Source organism: Schistocerca cancellata, chromosome 3 (genome assembly GCF_023864275.1).
Source record: "Schistocerca cancellata isolate TAMUIC-IGC-003103 chromosome 3, iqSchCanc2.1, whole genome shotgun sequence".
NCBI lineage: Eukaryota > Metazoa > Arthropoda > Insecta > Orthoptera > Acrididae > Schistocerca > Schistocerca cancellata.
The window spans coordinates 861,448,240-861,457,002 of NC_064628.1; the positions used below are offsets into that span (position 1 = coordinate 861,448,240).

At 37.0% G+C, this 8,763-nt stretch overlaps 2 non-coding genes across 2 annotated transcripts; both read left to right on the forward strand.

Moving 5' to 3' along the window:
- Window positions 1-4,078: 4,078 nt before the first annotated feature.
- LOC126178475 (U1 spliceosomal RNA) lies at window positions 4,079-4,241 on the forward strand. Its single transcript, XR_007536372.1, has one exon. It is a non-coding gene; the product is annotated as a U1 spliceosomal RNA (small nuclear RNA).
- Window positions 4,242-8,600: 4,359 nt separating this feature from the next.
- Window positions 8,601-8,763, forward strand: LOC126178476 (U1 spliceosomal RNA). Its single transcript, XR_007536373.1, has one exon. It is a non-coding gene; the product is annotated as a U1 spliceosomal RNA (small nuclear RNA).

Below are 8,763 nucleotides of genomic sequence, written 5' to 3' on the forward strand. Positions count from 1 at the left end.
CTTTACCTGAAAACTTTCTTCTCCATAGTTACATTTCGAAACTTTCTAAATATCTTCCTTCTTCAGACAACACATATTATATTTCTTTTTACCTGTCCATGATTCGCTCCTGTACTATAATACACTTCAGACATAAGATTTAGCTAATCTTTGCCTCAGCTCCACTGGAATTCCGTTTAATGTTAGTAACAACCTCACCTTTTGCAAAGCTTACTTTCCAATACATTTCCTTCATTTTAATTTTCCGTTCGGATTCCATTACATGTCATTAAACTTCTCAGGTACAGAGACGATTCTTCTCATTTTATTTTATCTCTTTCCATCAAATGTCCGTTGCATCCTATATGTCTTTACCTATCAGTTCTACTGCAAACTCATCTCATATTTTGGAGGATGGTATTACTCTGTCACGCCATCCTGATGTTGGTATTTTGCAGATGTACTAAACAACTCAGGCGAATGCCGAGATGGTTCTCTAATCTAAGCCATGGCTGGCTATTCTCCTATCTGCATGACCACCTGTTCTTGTCCTTCTAAAACATGTTATATATTCTCTGTGCATTTCTAGCTATTGATGTGCACTGCACTACCTTGAAAATTCCTATATCACTGTTAGATGAGCACTGGATAATCAAAGTAAAGAAATAAACCAAACTGTGCCATTTCATCTGCTTCCTCTTCCCTCGTCATAAAATAACTATATCACTGAACAATCTGAAGATACTTCACGACAGTATACATATAATAGTGTTCATATAACAGTGAGAGAAATTTAATATAAAGCTTTTTTATAGTTCCACTAAACAATACCGATGTATGTCAGTGCATTTATACAGCTCGCAGAAGTAATGTTAAACTGTTACTAAATCATCCATATCATATAACCTTCTTGTTGTGGTGGTCCTGTCCGTTTCACAGCACCTGACATACGCATACACGTAACAATGTATTGATATGTGCTCTACAGTGAGCCTTCAGAATCGTCGGTGTAACTATTCTAGCGTCCTATTCTGTACTATAATGAAGCCTTCCAAGGGCAAATATCAATCCTGAAGAAACAACCTTTGAGTTGTCATGTAAGCAGCATGCAAAAAGTTCCTTTGTCCACTTACTTACAGTGGTGGATAACCTTTTCTATCTCGTCGTTACATCGAATAAATAAAACAATTCTATGAATTGTGTGCTGAACAGTCCACACACACGCACACACACACACTTCATCATTTAGCTACTAACTTAACTGTCAGTTTCACATTGGCATCTGTTTCACATACTTCTGTGTCACAGATGTGCTTTGTTAATTTCTCATACTTGTTAGGCCCATTTCATAGCTTCGATTGTTTGCCTTAGAAATGTTTGTTGCTTGAATTGTGTTGAGTTATTGACAGCACAGACAACTTTCAATTGGTGTTTTCACATGGCTCTGAGGTGATTATTTTTTATTTAGAAATGGGGGAGGGCTCAAACAATTTTATAAAATGAAAAAGGGGTTCTTTCATGAAAACAGACATAGGGATTTACAGGGGAGCGCTCATAATCATTACCATACACCAATTTCTTCGATGAAATACGTAAAAACCTATTTTAGTCCTATAGAATGTAAAGTATGTCGTGTAAATGCAATTTATAATACAGATTTAATATTTAAGAGATTAAAAAGTGTGTGGATGGTTTAACACAATCTGATTTCGAGAATAACATCTCAACAGAAGGTGAAATATATTGTTTCACCAACGCAATTCTTGAATTAATCCACAATAAAATGTCTCCAACTGGAATTTTTTGTGACCTTTCCAAGGTGTTCGATTGCGAGTACCACGACATTTTTCTGAGAAAGGCAGAATTTTATGTGTTAACTGGAGAAGCAGGGATGTGGCTTGCCTCCTATTTAAAGGACCGGAAACAGAAGGTCATGATATACGACACTAGTGGGGAACCAGTGTCCTCTTCTTGGTGCACAATAAACTGTGGAGTCCCACTGGGCTCTATTCTGGGTCCTCTACTTTTCCTTATTTTCATAAATGACCTTCCAACATGTACAACAGCTAAGATAAAATTTACTTTGTTTGCCGATGACACGACGATTCTGGTAGACAATTCGACAAATACTAATCTTGAAATCAATGTAAATGAAATTTTTCAGGAGACCTTTAACTGGTTTACCTCTAATGGATTATCACTAAATTTTGAAAAAATTCAATTAATTCAACTCTATAGAAGCCAAAGTATCGAAGGGGAGATTAATGTTAAATAGTTCCTGGGTCTACTTGTTAATAGCAATCTAAACAGGTCCTTACACATTCCTTGCCTATATAAAAAACTAAGCTCAGCAATTTTCGCTATTTGTGCGATTGCTTCCTTCAGTGACTTAAATACTTTGAAAGCTGCCTATTTTCGTTATTTTCATGCCCAGATCGCCTATGGAATTACTTTCTGGGGAAACCAGCCAAAGGCAAACAAAATCCTCATAGCCCAGAAAAAGAGTCATTAGGATTCTGTGTGGTGTCAATTACAGACATTCCTGCAGGAAACTCCTCCAAGAACTGGGAACAATCAGAACAGCATCTCAGTATATTTTCTCTCTCATGTGTTTCTTGTATAAAAACCATTCCCTTTTTGAAATGAACAGCATGTATCATAACTATGACACTAGGGTAAATAATGATCTACATCTTGAACAAAAGAATCTAAATATGGTGCAAAAAGGAGTACATTACTCTTGCATAAAAATAATTAATGCTCTTCCTCAGGCAATAAAAATGTCAGTTACTCATCCACCTACTTTTAAAGATCAATTGAAACAGTATCTTCTAAGTAAAACCATTTTCTCGCTGGAAGAATTTATGTATGAGAACATGTGAATTGATTTTGATCTATTTTAAGTCTGTTCAATTTAATTTGTAACTTTATACAAAAAACAATTTTAGTTTTACATTAATATAGTTGTGAACATGAAAATGAATATACTATGTAATTTGTATACTGTTAAGTCTTGTATAAAAGCAATTGTTATTATTTTTCCTCACAGACTTGGAATAAAGAAATAATCGTTTCATAAGGGGTAATTGGCTGGTTTATTTCTTACAGATGTTTATGTTTTGAAGTATCTTACTTTTTACATATGGAACCATACTCCAGAACAGAGAACCTCTTAACATCTCTGTTTTGTTGCATATGTACACGTATTTTATTGCAATAGCATATGGAAAGGTAAACCTTAATTATGTCCAAGATAATTTTTCTGTTCATCAACATATCGACAGCTGCAAACATTCGCAGTAGGCTACAAACATACATACAGTAAATATGTAATAAGAACACGTCCAAAGAGTTATTCTTCTCGCAAATAAATTCTAAATATTGACAAGGTCGGCTTTCACAAGATGAATGTGAAGAACAGTAAATTGACATTTAATTGATTATCGCATTGCTGCAGTAGTTAGTGAAAGTACATTGCCTTTCGACATCGATCAGCGTGATTGGTTGACAGGAACAACTGTCTAAATAAAATGTAACAAAATATCCGAAAGAATTATTCTTCACAGGCTATTTCTAATATAGTTCCTACCATCTTGTGCTCTTTTAGTCGCAAAACTAAAAGTAAACGATGTGGAATACGACGCTAGTGTCATACAGAAGGGACAAGTACAATTTATTTGTTGTACACAGCCACAAAGAACGCCTCATTTATTTTCTAAGAAAGTACCACAACGTATCTGGCTCGTCGAAGATCTAACCAACTGTACCCACAATGCACGCTGGGAGCAGCTGATAACTCGTGCGCGCGCATCCCTCGATATGGGAGCCATCTGCCGTCGCTGAAGGGAACTACGCGGCCCAATTAGACCAAACAGCTAGGGCCTGTGTAAACGTCGTTTCGTCAAATGCCGTCTTTAAGAGCTTTGATGACACCACTCACAATATGGGAGAGTTTAGCCGCAAAATATAAGCATTTTACTAGCGTTTTGGGCTCGATGTATTGCACAACTGCCCACACATAACGTGTACAGTGATATGCACTCGATTGTTATAATGCGCTCTGTATGACATAAAGGAGCGAGTTTCTGGGCGTCAAAGCATACTTACCTGGCACAGGGGATACCGTGATCATGAAGGCGGTTCCTCCAGGACGAGGCTCTTCCATTGCACTTCGGTTGGGCTGACCCCTGCGATTACCCCTAATGTGGGTAACTCGGGTGCATAATTTTTGGTAGTCGGGACTGCGTTCGCGCAGACCCGGTCTAATATCAAATAAACATAGCGAAAAGCAGACTACAAAATGCTCTCCTTGTCCAGATATAAGAATCTCTCTTATCTGTCGCTCCCTTGGAATGTCTTTATCATTCCAATGCTCTTCCTCTCATTTATTCCACTATTGGCTCTATAATTCGTTGATGCACATAATTCCTATGCTGTAAATGCCCCATCAAGATTTTTTCCTTCTTCTGATAGCTTCCAATTCTCATCTTCCTTCCCCTACTGTCTTCCTTACTTCTCCAGTCTTCAATCTGTCACCCCACTTTACCTGAAAACTTTCTTCTCCATAGTTACATTTCGAAACTTTCTAAATATCTTCCTTCTTCAGACAACACATATTATATTTCTTTTTACCTGTCCATGATTCGCTCCTGTACTATAATACACTTCAGACATAAGATTTAGCTAATCTTTGCCTCAGCTCCACTGGAATTCCGTTTAATGTTAGTAACAACCTCACCTTTTGCAAAGCTTACTTTCCAATACATTTCCTTCATTTTAATTTTCCGTTCGGATTCCATTACATGTCATTAAACTTCTCAGGTACAGAGACGATTCTTCTCATTTTATTTTATCTCTTTCCATCTAATGTCCGTTGCATCCTATATGTCTTTACCTATCAGTTCTACTGCACACTCATCTCATATTTTGGAGGATGGTATTACTCTGTCAGGCCATCTTGATGTTGGTATTTTGCAGATGTACTAAACAACTCAGGCGAATGCTGAGATGGTTCTCTAATCTAAGCCATGGCTGGCTATTCTATCTGCATGACCACCTGTTCTTGTCCTTCTAAAACATGTTATATATTCTCTGTGCATTTCTAGCTATTGATGTGCACTGCACTACCTTGAAAATTCCTATATCACTGTTAGATGAGCACTGGATAATCAAAGTAAAGAAATAAACCAAACTGTGCCATTTCATCTGCTTCCTCTTCCCTCATTATAAAATAACTATATCACTGAACAATCTGAAGATACTTCACGACAGTATACATATAATAGTGTTCATATAACAGTGAGAGAAATTTAATATAAAGCTTTTTTATAGTTCCACTAAACAATACCGATGTATGTCAGTGCATTTATACATCTCGCAGAAGTAATGTTAAACTGTTACTAAATCATCCATATCATATAACCTTCTTGTTGTGGTGGTCCTGTCCGTTTCACAGCACCTGACATACGCATACACGTAACAATGTATTGATATGTGCTCTACAGTGAGCCTTCAGAATCGTCGGTGTAACTATTCTAGCGTCCTATTCTGTACTATAATGAAGCCTTCCAAGGGCAAATATCAATCTTGAAGAAACAACCTTTGAGTTGTCATGTAAGCAGCATGCAAAAAGTTCCTTTGTCCACTTACTTACAGTGGTGGATAACCTTTTCTAACTCGTCGTTACATCGAATAAATAAAACAATTCTATGAATTGTGTGCTGAACAGTCCACACACACACACACACACACACACACACTTCATCATTTAGCTACTAACTTAACTGTCAGTTTCACTTTGGCATCTGTTTCACATTCTTCTGTGTCACAGATGTGCATTGTTAATTTCTCATACTTGTTAGGCCCATTTCAGAGCTTCGATTGTTTGCCTTAGAACTGTTTGTTGCTTGAATTGTGTTGAGTTATTGACAGCACAGACAACTTTCAATTGGTGTTTTCACATGGCTCTGAGGTGATTATTTTTTATTTAGAAATGGGGGAGGGCTCAAACAATTTTATAAAATGAAAAAGGGGTTCTTTCATGAAAACAGACATAGGGATTTACAGGGGAGCGCTCATAATCATTACCATACACCAATTTCTTCGATGAAAAACGTAAAAACCTATTTTAGTCCTATAGAATGTAAAGTATGTCGTGTAAATGCAATTTATAATACAGATTTAGTATTTAAGAGATTAAAACGTGTGTGGATGGTTTAACACAATCTGATTTCGAGAATAACATCTCAACAGAAGATGAAATATATTGTTTCACCAACGCAATTCTTGAATCAATCCACAATAAAATGTCTCCAACTGGAATTTTTTGTGACCTTTCCAAGGTGTTCGATTGCGAGTACCACGACATTTTTCTGAGAAAGGCAGAATTTTATGTGTTAACTGGAGAAGCAGGGATGTGGCTTGCCTCCTATTTAAAGGACCGGAAACAGAAGGTCATGATATACGACACTAGTGGGGAACCAGTGTCCTCTTCTTGGTGCACAATAAACTGTGGAGTCCCACTGGGCTCTATTCTGGGTCCTCTACTTTTCCTTATTTTCATAAATGACCTTCCAACATGTACAACAGCTAAGATAAAATTTACTTTGTTTGCCGATGACACGACGATTCTGGTAGACAATTCGACAAATACTAATCTTGAAATCAATGTAAATGAAATTTTTCAGGAGACCTTTAACTGGTTTACCTCTAATGGATTATCACTAAATTTTGAAAAAATTCAATTGATTCAACTCTATAGAAGCCAAAGTATCGAAGGGGAGATTAATGTTAAATAGTTCCTGGGTCTACTTGTTAATAGCAATCTAAACAGGTCCTTACACATTCCTTACCTATATAAAAAACTAAGCTCAGCAATTTTCGCTATTTGTGCGATTGCTTCCTTCAGTGACTTAAATACTTTGAAAGCTGCCTATTTTCGTTATTTTCATGCCCAGATCGCCTATGGAATTATTTTCTGGGGAAACCAGCCAAAGGCAAACAAAATCCTCATAGCCCAGAAAAAGAGTCATTAGGATTCTGTGTGGTGTCAATTACAGACATTCCTGCAGGAAACTCCACCAAGAACTGGGAACAATCAGAACAGCATCTCAGTATATTTTCTCTCTCATGTGTTTCTTGTATAAAAACCATTCCCTTTTTGAAATGAACAGCATGTATCATAACTATGACACTAGGGTAAACAATAATCTACATCTTGAGCAAAAGAATCTAAATATGGTGCAAAAAGGAGTACATTACTCTTGCATAAAAATAATTAATGCTCTTCCTCAGGCAATAAAAATGTCAGTTACTCATCCACCTACTTTTAAAGATCAATTGAAACAGTATCTTCTAAGTAAAACCATTTTCTCGCTGGAAGAATTTATGTATGAGAACATGTGAATTGATTTTGATCTATTTTAAGTCTGTTCAATTTAATTTGTAACTTTATACAAAAAACAATTTTAGTATTACATTAATATAGTTGTGAACATGAAAATGAATATACTATGTAATTTGTATACTGTTAAGTCTTGTATAAAAGCGATTGTTATTATTTTTCCTCACAGACTTGGAATAAAGAAATAATCGTTTCATAAGGGGTAATTGGCTGGTTTATTTCTTACAGATGTTTATGTTTTGAAGTATCTTACTTTTTACATATGGAACCATACTCCAGAACAGAGAACCTCTTAACATCTCTGTTTTGTTGCATATGTACACGTATTTTATTGCAATAGCATATGGAAAGGTAAACCTTAATTATGTCCAAGATAATTTTTCTGTTCATCAACATATCGACAGCTGCAAACATTCGCAGTAGGCTACAAACATACATACAGTAAATATGTAATAAGAACACGTCCAAAGAGTTATTCTTCTCGCAAATAAATTCTAAATATTGACAAGGTCGGCTTTCACAAGATGAATGTGAAGAACAGTAAATTGACATTTAATTGATTATCGCATTGCTGCAGTAGTTAGTGAAAGTACATTGCCTTTCGACATCGATCAGCGTGATTGGTTGACAGGAACAACTGTCTAAATAAAATGTAACAAAATATCCGAAAGAATTATTCTTCACAGGCTATTTCTAATATAGTTCCTACCATCTTGTGCTCTTTTAGTCGCAAAACTAAAAGTAAACGATGTGGAATACGACGCTAGTGTCATACAGAAGGGACAAGTACAATTTATTTGTTGTACACAGCCACAAAGAACGCCTCATTTATTTTCTAAGAAAGTACCACAACGTATCTGGCTCGTCGAAGATCTAACCAACTGTACCCACAATGCACGCTGGGAGCAGCTGATAACTCGTGCGCGCGCATCCCTCGATATGGGAGCCATCTGCCGTCGCTGAAGGGAACTACGCGGCCCAATTAGACCAAACAGCTAGGGCCTGTGTAAACGTCGTTTCGTCAAATGCCGTCTTTAAGAGCTTTGATGACACCACTCACAATATGGGAGAGTTTAGCCGCAAAATATAAGCATTTTACTAGCGTTTTGGGCTCGATGTATTGCACAACTGCCCACACATAACGTGTACAGTGATATGCACTCGATTGTTATAATGCGCTCTGTATGACATAAAGGAGCGAGTTTCTGGGCGTCAAAGCATACTTACCTGGCACAGGGGATACCGTGATCATGAAGGCGGTTCCTCCAGGACGAGGCTCTTCCATTGCACTTCGGTTGGGCTGACCCCTGCGATTACCCCTAATGTGGGTAACTCGGGTGCATAATTTTTGGTAGTCGGGACTGCGTTCGCGCAGACCCGGT